The sequence below is a fragment of the Ammospiza nelsoni genome, chromosome 15 (assembly GCF_027579445.1).
Source record: "Ammospiza nelsoni isolate bAmmNel1 chromosome 15, bAmmNel1.pri, whole genome shotgun sequence".
In the NCBI taxonomy this organism is placed as follows: domain Eukaryota; kingdom Metazoa; phylum Chordata; class Aves; order Passeriformes; family Passerellidae; genus Ammospiza; species Ammospiza nelsoni.
Genome location: NC_080647.1, coordinates 9,863,390 through 9,881,711, shown reverse-complemented (window position 1 = coordinate 9,881,711; position 18,322 = coordinate 9,863,390).

Here is an 18,322-nt window from a genome sequence, read left to right as displayed (position 1 = left end):
CCAGCTAGCAATCCCTGCAATATGCTATAAAAAATTTCTCTAAAAAATACATGAAGGAAAGGAAGTACTTAAAAGTGATCTGAAATATTTGGTCATGAAAAACAGGCTCAGACAGATAGGACTGCATAGACCTCTTGGGTCATCAAGTCTACTTCTCTGCTATCTTAACCAAACACGTTATATAATACCCTTCAGAAACTCATTTAAGTCCATCTTAAAAGTAGCTTAGGATTTGTTATTGATGTTGTTTTCACTGTTCTCATTGGAAAGCAATTGCAGAACATTGCTGTTCTGTTGTTTGGAAACCTGCTTCCAGTTCCTATCCTAAATTTATTCATGACCAATTTATGCTCATTTGTTCTTGTGCCAATGTTGTCCTTCAGTTTAAATAGATGTTTTCTCTTCCTAGAGCTTTTGCCCATGTGGTATTTATAGAGACCTCCCTCAGCATTCATTTTGCCAAATTCCTCTGCGCTGCAGGCTCTCCTTTCCATGGCCACCCTAATCATCTTTTTCCATAGTTTCCCAAAACTGAAGCAAATAATTTGTGAATAGTGTGCACCATCCTGGCTGATTTCTAACACTTGCCTCATACACCATTACTGGTGTTTCATTACTCTGGCAAAAATACCCAGGTTTGTATGGCCTGTGTTTTCCCTTCATTACTGTTTTCTTACCTATGAGCATGCAGGTATAGTAGAAATCTGATTAACAAAACCCAGATGCATGAACTGGCAGTGAAACCCTTCTGAATTTTGTCTAATTTATCCTACTCTCAAGGTCACTCAGTTCTTCCTAAATGAGAGTGTTATTTGTCTTTGCAGTGACAGTGCCTGCCTCCCTTATGCCACTGGTAAATTCCATTAGCACACACTTATTTTTTTATGGGATCATCATTAATTAAAAATGTTAAATATTACTAGGCCCAAGACTGATGTTTGAGAAGCCTTTCTACCTTCCCTCAGTACTGATCTCCTTCTACCCTCACATTCTTATTCACTTTTTGATTTTTCTTTATTTCCCCTTTTAGGTAATAATTTCCCACATGGCACTGTACCAAATGCTGTACTTAAGTTTAGATAATTAGCTGTAAGCACTTCCTTTGTCTAGAAAAATCAATTATGATGATATTTCAGGTGCCAGAACTTGTAGAAGTACCTGAGAAGTGGCAGAAGGGAGAGAGAAAATGAAATTACCTGAAGTTTTTTTTAATACCTTTTGAAATATTTGGGCTGATTTTCATTTTCAGAGGAGCTGCTTCATTCATCCCTAGCAATGACATTTTCATACATTGTTGAATTTTATAACAATTCTGAATATTATAACACTAATGCAAGAGCATCATTAAAATTCTCGGTTATTGTTATTTGACTGAAAATAAGAATGACCTTTGAGACCTTTATGAAATTAATGCTACTGCAGAAGTGTTATAGGAATGCCTTGTATAAAGGGCTATAAAGCAGACAAAAAGCAGAATACCTGCATTGGTAGTTTTGCTGATACAACAGTGTTACCATAAATGCCATCCCTGTAGAAGTATGGAAAAAGCACCTTCAAAATCAGCAGGTTGTGTAAGTTTTTGACATAATATCTAATTGGTAAAATGCCACATTAAAACACAGCTAACTTTAAATATGATTTTCACTATTTCATGTCACTTTCATTTTTAGTGTAATCTGAAAACATATTCAGAACAGTATAGAATAGTATCTCCAGAGAGATATTCACTATTCACATAAGAAAATAATGCTGAGATTCAGAAAAACATTCGTTATTTCAGAGTATCTGCAGAGTCACCATTATCATGTTTCCTTTTTGAGCTGAAATGAAAGAGGTTGAGAAAAGCAGGCTACAATTAGCAAATGTGTAATTAGCTGCAAGGTTCTGAGCATCAATGCAGAAGGAGAATACAAAGAACTCGTGGCTTAAAATTCACAGATAAGCAAGTATTTATACAGCCTCCATGTTAGTCATCATATTCTATGTGTGCTGCTTGGGAAAAAGGGGGCAGAAATGGAAGCTGGTTATAATAAAGAGAGTTTGGATGTAGGTGTGGATTCCAGCTTTGTATTCTGGGACACACACATTGTTCATATTGAGAAAGGCCAACCTGTGTTTATCCTGGAGAAAAGGAGGGGGCCCTATTGCTCTCTTTCAACTGCCCAAAAGGAGGGTGATGGAAGGTGAGGGTCAGTCTCTTCTCCCAGGTAACAAGTGACTGGATGAGAGGAATGGCTTCAAGGTGCACCAGGGGAGAACTAAATTAGATATTAGGGAAAGTTTTTTACTTGGAAAGGATGGTAAAGCATGGGAACAGACTGCACAGGGAGGTGGTGGAGTCGCCATCCCTGGAAGTGTTCAAAAAATGTGTGGACATGGAACTTGAAGACATGATTGAGGTAGTTGTGAGGGTGGTTGCAGATCCAGGCTTTTGCCCCTTTAAATTAAGTTTATAGCCTAGGGAAAAACCTCATTACCTCAGAATATTCAGTCTTCAAGGTGCATATTAGCTACTGTAAGAATTCCCCTATGGTGCTGAGAACTTGAAAAATTAAAATTTCTCATCACCTGGAAATTAGGTGTTTGGTGCCATCCATCAGAACTCAATGTGGAGAACAACTGAGAATGCAAAAGGTTATGGACCTTTATGAATGAAACTCAACAACATTTGCCTTCTGAGCACAGGTAAATGCACACAATACCATAAATGACGACATTTCACTGAACTTTAACAATATTATTTCCTCTGCGTAGCCTCACTGCTTACCTGTGCAGTTGTTTTGAAAGCTTTGTGAGTGAGATAACACTAAAATTGAAAGCTACACAATATAGGTGAAATTCATATTAAAAGTCATCTGTGTTTTAATGCGGTTTCTTCTACCAGCTAATATTTCTTATATCTTCTTTCTGCAGAAGCAATGCAATTTGCAGGTGCGTGTGCATTGGCAAGCAGAGATGCTGTTTGTGATAATATCAGCATAAGAAAATCTACTCAGAGAAGCTTGAACCTTTTCAGTTTTTGCTATTGCTCTTACTCTTTCCACAACTCTTTCCCGTAAAATTCAGCAATGCGCGGGCAGTCATCAGCATTAGGCACCCAGCTGCTTTGAGGCCCAGAACCTCCACATCTTGATGATTTAGCTGAACCAACTTCAAAGTTGAGAGGGCTAAATCACATCAGGGTACTCTCAGGGTGAAGCAAAAGTCCACACAGGAGTTCTACCTGGATGCATTCCTGTGTGAGCAAGTCTGCAGTTGAATATTCAACTTTAGAAACTAGATCTGCACACCACACACACACACAGAAGTTAAAGCTGATTTGCTGACATGGCATCTGAGTTTCTAACAGATATTTACCTGAATTACAACAGCACCATGTAATTAGGCATAAATAAAGGCCTTTTTTCTGGAAGGGAGGAAAGTTTTATCAGTTCTGAACCATATGCAATTGCGTGTCTAATCTCTGCCTGCAATTATTTCAAATGCAGATCCAGATGATAGCATTTATATTCATTCTGAGATTCATTGAGTTTGAGGCCAGAAGGGATCATTATACCATCTGGCCTGACCTCCTGGATGCCACAGACCATTACATTTTCCCAATTACCTCTATATTGAGCCCTGTAACATGTGTTTGACTAAAGCATAACTATTTTTGACTAAAGCTTATCTCCCAGTAAGGCACCTAGTCTTGATTTGAGGCCATCAAGAGGAGAGAATCCACCACTTTGTGAGTACTTTGTTCCAATGGCTAAGCACACTCACCATTAAAAATGTAGGTCATGTTTCCAATTTGAATGTGTCTGGCTCCAGACTCCGTCCACTGGATCTCATTACACTTTTCAGAACTAAGTCAAAAAAGCTCTTTGACACCCCCTATTTTTTCCCCTGTGTAAGTGTTTATTCCCTGGAGTCAAGTCACCTCTCAAGTATTTTGTTTTGGTTTTATCTAATAAGCTTTGATGAACTCTGAAAATTCACAGGGCAAAATTGTTTTTGCAGTCCTTCTGTGTATTTTTATTTTACCTGGTATCTATTTCAATAGTGCCCAGATGTTTCTCTCAGTGCCAATGATGCACACAAGGAGCAGAGGAGTCCCTGCTGCCCTGGCAGCACATCCTGAGCTGCTTTCCTGTCAGGAACTTCTAGCCTATAATGAAGTCTCTCCTCCCCAGTACCCAGCTGTGGGGTGAGGCAAATGACACTGTGCTGAAGTTTCATAACTACAGAATTCAGAATGTACCAGTTGATCCCAATGGGAACTTTTATGGTATAATCCAGGTTTCTTTTATGACGACGGTTCTCACCTCATCATCCATACTATCAATTTGTGGTGATGCACACACTGCTTCCCCTGAAACCAAACATTGCTCATGGCAAAATAAAAATGCTCTGTGCACATTTCTGTGTCCAGGTAGAGTTTCTAATATTTTGGGATTCCAATCGTAAGTCTACCTGTAATAGCACAAAGGGAAAATATATGGATGGGAGTTGTTAAGATTTTGGTTGTTCATTAACCAAGTTTAAACTAAGTGTTTGAACAGATAGTTCAGTACAGCCCATCAGGTATTCCCTCATGGCATTTGGGTTTTTCATTTCATGAGTTGTTCAAAAGGCACTGTGGTGATATTCTGTGGGTCTCAGCACAGAGAAATAAACACACATGCTTGCACTGAGTATTTTATGTAGATACCACACTAACTGTGGTATCTACATAAAATACTCATGCTTGCTTCAGACACCAGGCTGTCACCAAACCAGACACAATCTCAATAAGGGAAAAAACATAAACATATTCTGATTATACTAATAGTTCTTGGAAAGTTTTTCCTTAGCATTTTGGGCACAGCTTGCTTTTCTGGCCTACATCACAGACTTCAGCAATAAGAAAAATTGTATTTCTGTACCAAAAAACCCAAAACCAAAAAACCCAGAACAGATGTGTTCATGTATACACACACAGAGGCATGTGGAGCTTATGCGTTTTAAGATATCTTTGTGTATTAAATTTCTTCTATTTTTTTTGGCAGATCCTGAAAAATGCCTTCATTAAATGTTATCTTTCCTCACTGATGAACGACTGCAATAGAGTTATTTTGCTTCAGCCCAAGCCAGAAACCTTGCATTGAACTCAATGTCAGGCAATACCATCTGCTCATAACCTACACAGATACCAAGATGACAGTAGTTCCAATCCTGTTCTGATTGAAATCAACAGCAGAGCTGCCCTGCTTCTAGTGAGAGCATGAGCCACTGAAACTTCCCTTGACAGACAACAGGAAACGTGGGGTTTTTTGGAGAGCAGTAATCTTTAGGCAAGGACTACACAGCATCTGAGCACAGATTAGCAGAACACTGCAGATCTGGCATCCCCAGGCAGGGCAGTGAAAGTCTGTGGGTGGACTAAACCCACGTCCTTTTAATTTCACTATTGATTACAGACTCAAATACACTGAGAGAAAAGAGCAAAAGAAATTGAGCTGGCCAAGACAACAACATTTACATGCCACAAGAGACTCTTACTTCTTGTATCACTGTCACAGCTCTGTGCATTTAAGGCCATTCCCTGAGGCAGAAGAGGGTTTTTCAAAGGTTAGAAGCTAAGCAGATGAAGTCTGGGTGATGCAGAGGATCCACATGACTCTGTGTGTACCAGATGGGTCCCCTCTGAGAGCCAGCAGGGGCCTGCAGGAAGCCATTCCCTTGGCTGGCATGCCCTGGCAGCCCTGCTGGCTGGAGAGCCTTGGCCCAGGCACGGCTGAGCCCTCCATGTCAGAGGCAAGGTGAGCCTGAAGGACAAGATGAGGAGGAGTGCATGGGATACAAACCTGACAGAGATCAAAAAGCATTTGGAACACACTCTCAAACACATGGTGTGATTTTTGGGGTTGTCCTCTGCAAAGCCAGAAATTGGACTCGATGATCTTTGTGGGTTCCTTCCAGCTCAGGATATTCTGTGATTGTGTGGTGGCTTACTACTGTATTTTAAGATAAATAAAACTGTGTCAGGCACAAAGACACACAATCTTCAAGGCTGAAAGGGAAGCCTCACCTTTGCCTCCCCTGATGTGTCTCTTGGCCTGTGGGTAACAAAATTTGAGATGGCAAAGGCTCCTCAATAGGGAGCGGAAAAAGCTAAAAGCACCAAAAATATCATCCTCCCTCATGTCAAAGGGGAAGTTTTATTTAGAGCTGAAACCTGCTGCTTGACTTGGCATAGCATACCCATGAAAGGCTGGTAGCAGGTCTGTGTAGGTGGCTCCCAAGTGCCAGCCTGGGTAGAAACCTCCCTTGAGGCTGCTGCCCCTGCAGGACTGGCTCCTGGAAAGCAATTATAAAATACTTTGAGTACTTGGGTCCTGTTTTATTTGTGTGTAGTCATCATGGCTTGCATGGGGACGGTGTCTAAGTACCCTGATGATGTTTGGGGACAGCATTTCCATCCTGACCTCCCTGCCCAGGTGAGACCACATTGCCCTCTCCCTGGGACCTTAAATCTGCAGGTACTGACAGTCATTTTGCTGAGGGAGCTGTCACCTAAAATACCACTGAAAACCTTCACTTCTAGAGGTACAAGGAAAATGTGTATGGAAAAATGAGAGATTAGATTGGTTAGATATATTTTTTTTGCCCAGTGCTTATCACAAATCCCCTCACAGCAAAAACATTAGCTGTGTCGGAACAATTTGCACTCAGGCTTTCCAACCTGTGGTTCAAAAAATGTAAACATCGGGCCATTAAGATTTAATTGCTTTTTATATTCTCCGTGGAAGCTTTTACTATGAACTATTCATAAGCATGTTCAGGGTTGTCCAAAAAAAAAGCCATCAGGGCTTTGCATTCAGAGGAACAATGTGCTCAGGAACAGTTTCAAGCACCAGCTTGCAATGACCTGCCCTGAGAGACCCCAGCCCTGCAGGGAGACCCCAGCCCTCTGGTCTGGAGCAATCCAGTGGCAATGGGACCCTCGGGGACCACACTGGTGCCAGGTGAGCAAAGAGTGCCAGCCCTGTGGGCTGTATAAAGCACATCATTCTGTGCTGCTAAATGTAGGTGTTTGACTGCAATTTCCTGCTCTTGTTTGACAGCTAAAGCAGGCAGAAATCTCTGACCTGAATTCTTTTCCTACCTTAGAGAGCTTCTCACCAAATATGAAGGGGTTTTCCCCCACCAGATATTGTACTGCAAACTTTAAAGTAAAATACAATTCTGATTTTAGTTTCAGGTAATTAGCTTTTTACATAAATACTTCCTTAAATACTTTCTTTCTTGTGCTGTTGAATCACTTTCTTTATTGTTCTTCCTGCAATATTTTCACCTAAAATTTCTAAGAGACAATAGAATAAATCTGGCAGACTTTAGGGCATTCTATTTTCATAACTTCTCCAAAATTTTCTCTGTTTTTACAAAAATTTCAGCAAAGTAAACGTAACTTCTATATTCTATGATAACATGTACATACTTTAACTGAAAAACTACTGAGCAAATACTGAGTGAAAAAAAGGGAAAACTAATAAATGGCAAGAAATGAGTGAATTCTAGGTAGCATGCTGCATTTCATTGAGAGAGGGAACAGTCCCTGAATAAAAACAAAATATGCTTTTTCCTTTACTAAGCCATGTCCTGACTACAAGCCAGTGGAAATGTTTCTCTTAACTCCCAGATATTTGAGGTCAGATAATTTCATGGAGTGTCACGTTTTTAGCCCATTCCTTTCTTATCAGTTTTACCCCCTGGAACAAGCCACACCTTGCATTCATAAGGATATATAAATGCCCCCAGTTTCATTAAAGTCCAACGAGCAACAATATAACCATAGGTTTGAAACCCCCTCCATTTCAGCATCTGGAACACACTTATCTGACTTAATTTTCAAGAAGAAAGAACCAAGACTTTTTAAAAAGTCCCCATATTCCTAATCAGTCCCAAAAAGTTAAAAGCTTATGCAGATATGGTTGTGTGCTTTCTTTACATGTGTTAGAATTTCATACTTCACTTCCAATGGCAAATCTAGGTAGGGAAAAAGTATTTATAGCAACACCATTAAAAAAATCATAATCCATTTGTTCTACACAGTTGGTGCTCTATTAATGCAGTATATTTGCTGGTGCCTTGATTAGGGGAAATCTAATAACATGAAACTAGATCAATAATTTTTGACCTCCTACTTCTCAGTTTCCTTCAAGGGGTAAAGAGCTGTTTTACTGAAACCTTTTAAAGTTATATTCATTGAAAATTATACAGTAAAACTTGTTCAGCAGATTATTTCTTCATAGAGAAAGTGAGAAAGTGTGAAATTACCTAAGCCTAGAGCAGCACTGGGAACAATGCAATGAGTCTTTAGCACTGCAATCCCACTCACCTGCTAGTAGAGATCACCATTTCTCCAGAAAATAGCCCCCACTAGTCTATAATGTGCATCAATCATTTTAGCACCCACAGGCAAGATTTGTTTTCTTCCCTTCGGCGCATTTTCCCTGGAAGTGCAAACTGCTTTTGCTCTGTCCCTCTTCCCCACACTGAACATCACCTCCCACACCTTCACTGTGCTCTCCTCAGCTTCAAAGGAGCAGAAACCTCCCAACAGCTGTAAGAAATAAAGTCAGTCCTCCAATAACAGCTCCTGGTCCATCTGAACTGGTGGCAATACTGCATTTTTTCCCTGTGTTCATCTTCCCTGCTGCTGTCCCCCTGACAGGCCACATGTCCCCCTGGGAGAGAGGAGTCAGGCTGAGCAGAGGCAGGAGAGGGGGAGCAGAGCTCAGGAACCATTGCTCTCCCTAGTCCTACCTATTTTAAAAAATTATTTTATTGTTCCTCTCCAAGCTCTGTCTAAGCACTACCAGCAATTAAAGGCTGGTACATGGGAGAGATTTAGTTTTGCAAGAGAACAAGTAGAACAGTGCTATCTCTCATGAATTAAAATATCCAACAAAACCAGTGCTGGGCACATGTCCCTTACCTTCCTGAGTATGTTTTGTTCAGTTAGACAAAACAGAGCTCAAAACTGCATCCAGGGCAATGGAAAAAGATTGCTGTATCACCACAGACTGCAAAAGGAAAGCATTTTAGGTAAAAAAATTCTGACAAATATGTGTTTGAGAAACAGTATCAGATCCTTCCATGTAAGATGCGAGACATAGTCTTGTACATACAGCTCTGTTTAACTTTTATCTCACATTCAGGCTTCAATCATCACACAGCACTTGTTTCCAGCACGTGCTCATATGTGAGACCCTATGGCAGTCTCCAACAGGTACCTCAGAGCCACAGGCTCAGCCTGATTTTATAGCCAGATCGGCAGTAATCACCCTGCAAACCATGTCACTTTATAGGAAGGCTGAGGGATTATTTCCACTATCAAACAACTTTATAGCTTTGTTTAAAACATGGTTCTGTTTCATTTTTTCCTCTTCACTTCAAATAGGTTTTTTGGTCCTATTTTTTGTGCAGGTCTTTTCTAAAGATGATGAAGCACAATGCTGCAGCTCAAATACACAAGACTCATCTGCCCTGGCTGCTGAGAGGTGCTAATCTACAACATCCTCTTGATTGCCTGGCAGGATATGCAAGACAAAAGCACCTCAGGTTCCAGATCAACTACCAAAAAATTAATAGCGGCCCAAGTATTATCCCAAAATCGGTAAGGTCAACAATCCCACCCTAAATGTGTCTTTCTTTTCTTGAAGCAGCAGTTTAGGACATAATTTGCTGACTACCATAACCATAATGTTATTGAAATTAAATTCCTTCTGAATGTAATTTACCACCAAAGTTTATTGAGCTTATTTTAACACCATAGTGGAAGATTAAAAATTAAACTATCATGTCAACTATTTTTATAAAGGTTACATTAGTACTTTTCATTTCTTTATTGCCTTACTGAATGTCAGGGTGCAGAGCACTCAGTGAAGCCTGACAGTGGCTAAGAGACATAAAGGTCATGCTGTGTGCATTTGCTTCAAAAGTTCAACCTTTGCTTTGCCTAGAAAACCTCTCACAAAATTACTGCCTACAACAAAAATAAATAAAACAGGAGATTGTCCACACCCAGAGCACCAGAGACACTGCAAGAAGCTCTGACCTGGGGAAACCCACCCATCCTCAGAACTAGCTCGCCGTTTTTGTTTCAGTGATGTTTTAAATCCAGACACAGGGCTCACCTCTGCCTACATGGAGCAATATGATCACAGCCTCCCATTGCAGCTGGAACATGAGGAGCTTGACAGAGCTCGTTTTGCTTCCCAGAGCCCTGGGATTCTTCTGAGGGCCAGAACAAAAAAAATATTAATATAATGTAAATTAATTAATAACAATTATAAAACATATGATGTGTGATTACATATTAGGTGATAAATTAATTGATGTTGAAGAATGTGTCTGCTCTGGTCTTGCCCCAAGCACCCACACATGTCTCTTCATTGTCATTAGTGCACCTTAATATAATAATTTTTAAATTAATTTTAAATGTGCCTCACCAGTTGAAAACATTTTTTGTCCACTTCAAAGGAACAAATATTTCATAGTAGGGTTTAAATTGAGTTGAGACATTAAGTATTTGGTTAACAGGGCACTTAAACTTTATTAGAGGTTAGTGCATCACTTTTACTGCTGTTGCAGTGTTAATCTCAGGGTCCTTTTCAGGAGTTGCTCTGAAGTCATTACTCTCTGAAGACACTTAAAAATTCAGGATGTGAGCAGATGGAGAGCAGGGGGGTCATTTCTGACAGGACAAGGAAGGAAATGCTATGGGGTCCAAACCCTGAGGGCAGAGGGGCCATTGCCATCACACAGCCACTCTTGGCACAGGGCACTGAGAGCCCTGGGGCAGCACCACAGAGCCCAGCAACAAACCTGGGGCTTCCCAGGACGTGGCTTTAAAATAAAAAAGGTATTTGTGAAAGTGTTCATGATGTGGAAGGTGTACAGGGTTGAGGCACTGGGGCTCCTGCTTGGATGAGCTTTTTGTCACTTCTCCTCCTGCACAATCACCACAATTGTAACAGAGAGGAGAAGGCAGAAACAAAGGAAATTCTGCACAACAGGCTGAGAAAAACGTCCAGCAAGGTGTAAAAAGCCACCCAGGGCCAGGCAGCATTTTGGCTGTTCAGCCTTGCTGTGCACTGGGGCTGCCAGTCCATCCCCACCGCGTCCCCTGAGCGGTCCCACACCTCGCTCGGTACATTGTGCGGCTTGCTTCAGTTTATTTTTAATTCTGTTTCCGTGAGGTTTGACACGAACACAAAGGTGATCAACTGTAAATGTAAAGTGCTGCAAGGCCCTGTGAAAACCAAGGAACCGCAGCCTTTAGCAGGTCCTGCTCGAGGCAGCCCAGGGGCCTCATGCACCCACCGTGCTCCAGCTGAGCCAGACTGGGCTGCCCTTGACGTTTGAGTGGTTTTCTCCTGTGGGGAGACTGTACAACAATCAACATTTCTCATTATGCCTTTTTTTGGCTGTTGTCTTTATCTGGTTTATCTTTAGCTTTTCCTCCCTATGCTTCTACATAAACTTTCCAGGGCTCTGGACAGCTCTGTACATTGCCAGGTACAATGGCTGCAACTCTTGAATGTGCTTAAACTTGCGAATTTTATTCTCAATTTGAGATCCCATTTAAATCAAGACAAGTTTTAGACCAAGAAGTCTTTCTTTTTGAATTTGCAATACATAAAAGTCCTATCAGTGAACCACTTGGGCCTAGTAGAAATGCACAAACCAAAAAGCTACAGCTCTTAAGGAGCTTTTTCTCCTGTGCAATTTGTTCTTCATTACAACAATGCAAAAGACTGGAAATAAAAATGAATAAGACAAATTAGAGTCTGGTTAGCAAGGGAGATATAAACTAATACCAGTCACTGTTGTACTTCCGTATGCTGCTTAATTAATCAATGCTGGCAGGAAAAAAGATTGCTGGTGCCTGAGGCACTTAATACCAGCGTGTAACATAACATGCATTTCCCTTCAGGTGTCACTCTAAAAAGTTGGTATGGACAATTTCTGTTTCTGAAGTAATGAGAGCAGAGTGTGATGCTGTCAAGATGTGGAATTTTGGCAGCATTGTGTGAAGCTGCACACAGGCAGGCAGTTTGTCACACCTGGGCAGACTTGGGGGCAGGAGGGTCACCCCAAGGCTGAGGGCAGGAGTGTCCTCCCCACCTGGGCACCACCAGAGACCTGGCACTGCCACCAGCTCCAGGGATGCCAGACAGGTTTAGAAATGAGCATGGGAGCTGCTCATGTGAGAGGTACTGAAAGCCTGCAAGCATCTGCTGCTCCCCTCAGAGCCCACAGAGCTGGGAACAAAGAGAACAAACATGAATAAATGTAGTGCATGGAACGGCCCCCTGTCAGCAGAGATGTTGCAGGTGTTGCAATGCAAACTCACAGCTATTAGCACTAACCTGAAAAAAACCCTTGATATTTGGCTCCACCTTCATCACATCTCACATATTCCCCCACCTTGGGCTGTTGGACTTTCCTTTGGCCTCCACCTCACAGCTCCTCCTGTACAAGGTTACCTGTGGAAGGAGCCACCACTCCTACTCATCTCTGGCTGCCTCCTGTAGGTCCAGGTCTGCTCTCCAAAGCATCCTCATTGGTATGAACAGTGTGTAACCAGCAGTGAAAAACTTCAGGATTCATTTTAGTGAAGTATGTGAGGCCTGAACTGTATTATCTCATCTGGCAATTAATACAATGAAGAGATCCTGTGCAGTGTAACAACAGCTATAAAATTGTTTCAGCTACATAGGAAGCAGAAAGAAGAAATTACACTATATGATCATTATTATTATTTTTGAGTTTTTTGACATTTGCTTCTGCTAAATTTTGTAACATCCTTCATAAACTTATTTCCTTTCAGAATTACTTCTTGGCAGAAAAAACGGCATTAAAACTCTAAAATGGACATCACATCATTTCAGAATGAGTCACGGTCAGCTAGTTCCTTTTTTAGGTACAGAACCCCACACTGCTCCATGCCAGCTGGGGAGAGAGAAGCTGCCTGCATGCTTCTGTCTGCCACATTCCCTGTCTGGGCAATGAGGGGAAACAAACAAGAGACAATGAGAGGGTGCAGCATGGTACCAGAAACACCAGCTGACCTGGTGTTGCAGGGGATCAGGTTTAAAAACTAATTTCTTAGGAGTTTCAGTGAGAGAATCTTAATCATATTGGGATGGCAAAGGAGCATTGCCCTAACACAAATCTCCAGTGCTCTTTCAAATATCCATGGTGACAGCAGCTGCAGCCACTGGTTTGTGTCCTTTGACTATCAGCCAGTTTATACAATTAATAACGCATCCCTACCCAATCAACAGAACGATCCGTCCTTGCCCCTAGGTACTTATCATGTGTCAAGACAATTAATTGCAGAGATGTGCTATGTGAGAAAGGCTGCCCTTAATGTAAAATGTGGCAGTTCTTCTGAAGGGCCCAAGGCAAGGATCGTCTCAATATCCCTCCTTACAGTAACGCTGCCCTTTCTGAAAGAGAGAGGAGAACTTAGTCAACATGAGACCTAAAAACAAACCTCCCTCTGGGCCCAAGCCCACGGGATCCGGGGCACCCTGCCACCACCTCCTGAGCAGGATCACGCTCGTCAGCAAAGGTTACAATTTTCCACTTGCATTGGATCAAAAGTCCCTGAATGGCTAAATTTAAATGCTGATACCCGCAAAGGATTTTTAAGAAGTTGGGGTTTTTCTCCCACCAACTTTCCTCGTTCACAAGAAGGATTTCCCACAGAGAAGCCTAGTCTGGCCCCAGGGAAGGCTTGCCATTGATTTTCACAGAAATATGATCAGATCTCCCAGCATTCACCATCCCATTAGATTCACCATCTAATTGGATGCAGATGGGGGGAGTCAGCCAGGAGTCCGGAGACACAGGGTTGGGCATGGAAATGAGTCAGTATGTCAAGGTATTCTTTGTTTCACTTGGTCTACTCTTCCTCTTCTTTCTCCAAGGGAAACGGGAAAATCAAATGGGTCTGTGCAAGGATCACGAAGTCCTCTCCAGTGACTCCCTCCTTGCTTCAGCCTCTAGACGTCTGCTCTGGCACTGCTCCACAGTGTCACCTGTCCAGGAACAGCCTTCTCAGGAGAGAGGGACAGCTCATATGATGATAATTAGACAAGGAGCAAGCAGAACTTCTTTGCCCCATCTACAACTTGGTTGTTGTCAGGGTCCTTCCTTCTGGGTGGGAAGCAGTCCTTCAGAAAGAGCCATGGCACAGCCTTGGTGACTGGGAGTCGTGATTTCCCCACTGCCTCACCTTGTCTTTTGATTTTTCACTTTGACTCATTGCTGCCAGTCATCCCTGTCATCAATAACAAGAGGTGCTGGGGCACATTTCACAAATGCGTGTGCTTAATCATCTTGATATCTGAGAAGAACTATGTAGATAAGAAGAGCTTTTATCTCCTTTTCACAGTTGCAATGTGAACCCTCCAGGGCTTGCAATCATGCACAGGATGATTGCAGCCACACAAGGTTCCAGCAGCAGTGTGCACACTCTTGTGTAAAAAAAAGAGGAGAAAAGCCCTTCCAGTCTGCACCAGGTGGATTAAACCTCATGCATCACTTCGGGATCCGGTGAGTGCCACCAAGTCTGTTATTGCAGACTCAAGATAACCTTCCCCCACTTTGATGTAGCTGTCCTTGGCTCATTCCTTACCAGGAAAGGACACAGGCAGCCTTCCTGGCTACTTTGGTACCATTGCCATTGCAAGTCCACCCTGCCTGGAATGTGTGGCTCTCCTCATCCCACTGCCAAAGGCCACCCGTCCCCTCATCACCAGTTTGTTTCGTGTACAACAAATTGTACTTATAACAAGAGAGCCCAGGCAGAATTCCCCTAAGAGTCTGAAATGACATTTCTTGGGATTTGACAATAAAACACCATTTGTGCTCTGCCTCTCATCTGTTTACCCTTTCAGTTAAGCTTTCACCCTGTGCTTAGAGAAATGAGTCATCTTCACCATCTCTCATGCATTCACATTCACAGTACCTTGCCTAAATCTTCAGTTTTTCACTATCACCTGAAATATATGCTCTTTAATCTCTAATATTACTTTATGGGGAAAAACCACTAAAAATAAATTACAGTTGTAACGAGAAGCTTCCAAAGACTCTAATCCTAAAATGCACTCCTATAATAGCACAAGGGAATCTCCATGCTCAGTATTAAAAGGATTATTTTTCAGTGCATCCCCAGTTTCCCAGATACACACAGCTCTTCATTTGCACCTGAAAATTACTCCATAGATTAACAGAGAGACAGAACTCAATCAAGCATGTCTGTCATTGCGATTATGGCTTGGCTGTAAAGCAATTTCACAGAATGGGAGAGGACCATGATATACCTACCACAGCTTAAAACCTTCTTCATTGCACTAGATTTACATAACTTTATTCAGTGTTGTAGATTAAAGGTTCAGGAAAAATTCATATTTGCCCATAGGGATGGGAAATGAGCAAAGCAGTGACACTAGAGGTAGTTCATCTTTTGAATTGGGTTTTGCACCTGCAGAATTCCCCTCTTGCTTTTTGGCAACATCTTGTGGCTTGCATGGACCCAATAACTGTAAGGGACTATTTGTATATTTGAATTTTCTATCTAATAAAAAATAATAGTAAGTTGTGAAGATTGAATTAGAGACCTCCGTGTATTTTTGGTTCTAATTCAGGCTGTGGAGTTTGGTGGGGAAAATGTAGCCCTTAACTCTACACCAAGAAAATACACCAAGATCCTGGTGGTCTCTGCTTGAAGACCTTCCAGAGATACTACAGCATGCCTTTAAAAAGCCACCCCCAATGGCAATTTTAGAGCCATGTCTATCAATTCACATTGCCATGTACAGCCATTTGCAAATTCTGACATGCCCCCAAATCCTAAATCTGACTTGAAATTTCTTCAAGCAGTTTCTGACGGTTTAAGTAGGAATTGTGGACTTTTGAAATGAACACTGAAATTCTCACTCTTGCAAAAGCACTATGTGATATGAGAGCTGACATGTCAGCCATCCTGGCTCCAGAATGAGCATTCATGCTTGTTTCACTAGGAAATGAGCAGGTCTTCAGAAGCTCCTGCTGAGCCCCTGCACCTGCAGGAAACAAAACTCCCCAGCAGCCACAGGAGCCTGCCCCAGTTCTGCAGAGCTGCTGGGTTCAGGCTGCTCTGGCCCAGGCAGAGCATGGATGGGTGATGCTGCACCATGGCCCTGAGGGAAAACGGGCACAAATCATAAAGTCATTGAATCATTTAGGTTGGGAAGGAGCCAAAGATCATTGGGTCCAACCATTAACCCACACTGCCAAGTCCACCACCAAACCACATCCCTAAGTCAAACAGAAGTCTCTCCACACTGGGAAATTTAATAATCTTTGAAAACTCAAAATGGCCAGCCCTGATTTGGTCAAATCAATGCAACCAAAGGTAGTGTGGAGACTTTCAAAAGGCTGATAACATTTTCTAAGGAATGGCTGAATAATGCTATTTTCAGAGAGAAAACCACAATGATTCCTGGCCATGTGCTACTTGTTCCCATAGGGGCAAGGGAAAAACCCAGGGCCAGGGCTGCCTCTCCAGGGTAGTTGGTCAGGGGTGCTGATTTTTCTTTCTTATTAAAAAACTCTGTTTTCCTTCTTCAATAGAAGATAGAAATTTGATGCCATCTCATTTTGTCTTTTCCCCTAGATCCTGATTCTTCAAGGCTAAAGCCGAGCTCCCTCGAATGACTCTGGAGCTGAAACATATACCTAAGCACTTGGCTGAATCAGTCCCTCTTGAAGTATAAGGAGGAAGATATTCAGGCTCTCTAATCCAGCAGCACAGCAGGGAAACTGCTTGTCTCTGCGTGATTGTGTAATTGCTTTTCAAAGAGAAGTGAGTTTCTCTATCCACACTGCACTAACAAATCTCAGAAGTCACTTTGGTCTTCCAGCCTAACTTTCAACACTATTTGTTATGGATAAAACGAAAGACACTTCTATTTCCATAGCTGACAAGCTTTGCCTCAGGGCATGCATTTATTTTCCATGCTGTTGATCTCTTCCTCCCTGTATCAGGCTAATTCATCAGATTAATAAAGGACGATTTAGCTTCCTGCAGGGTGTTATTGATCTCTCGGGGAACGTGGCGGTTGTTTGCTATGCCACCTTTCCCCTGAGCAAAGGGGATGATTTTTAAATATTTCTAATGCTTGAAGGCTACAGCTGGCTCTCACCAAGCAGCTATAGAGGAGCAAAAGGCAGCAGCAAAGGGGAAATGTAAAATGTATCACCTGAATCCCCCCTTCCCTGCCTCTGTACTCATCAGTGTGTTCAGAGCACACAGAGCCTCAGCAGGGAGGTGGGAGTGAGCACCTGGCTCCAGCAAGAGGCTCCAGGAGGACAAGGCACATCTGGGTTCAGCTGGCACATATTTCATCCACCCACGCTGGGCATTATTTCAAACACACAGCACAGTTCATAGATTATCAGGTCAGAAAGGACCCCTGCACCAGCCCTGTCTCAGCCCCTGCTAGGTTCTGTTTCAGAAATCTTCATCCAACACAGAAACAAGAGTGTCTCCTTACCAGTGCTGAAACTCCTCCCTCTATCCCACCACAATCCTTCCTTTACCTTCAAGACACAGTGCTGGACAAGGAGCTTTAATTCTCCATAATCTCTCAGTTGTTCTCTGGCTCCCTGCTTGTCTGGGCAGCAGCTCCTGTCCTGCAAACACAGCCTGGCTCCTGACTTCCAGGATGCAGGGCTTGATGCTTGACCTTATTTAAAAACAAACAAACACTCTTTATTTGTGCCAAGCTAGAAAGCCCAAATGTTTGGCCTCCCTGACTTTCTACCTCATTTTTCACCTTTCTTCTCATTTTATGTCATCTGTGACTGTTTCATTTTCTCCCCAAAACCACAGACAGAAGTGTTAAACTGTGACAGAGCAAGACCTGTGCCCCACCAGAGCTGGGCAGACACAAGCTCCCTTGCTGCCCTGTTTGCAGCTCTGATGTGAGGCTTGTAAATCCCTTGCCTTGAAATACACTCAGTATGTACTACATTATATTTATATGTAATTTTAATTCCTTAATCAACAGTTTTGAAGAATCAAATATCTCTGTAAATTACAACAACATTATTACCTTTAGCAGTCTAATTTGCAATCTCATTAAAAAGATATGAAGTTCTTTTCTGTAACCCTACAGTGAATGGAATAACTTGGAATAGTCCCCATCCTTCATTAGCCACACCTGCTGTGTGCTGTTCCATACCTAGATCTGGTGTTAAGCTGGGCTGTCCTCAGCTGCTTTCCAAGCCTGCTTTC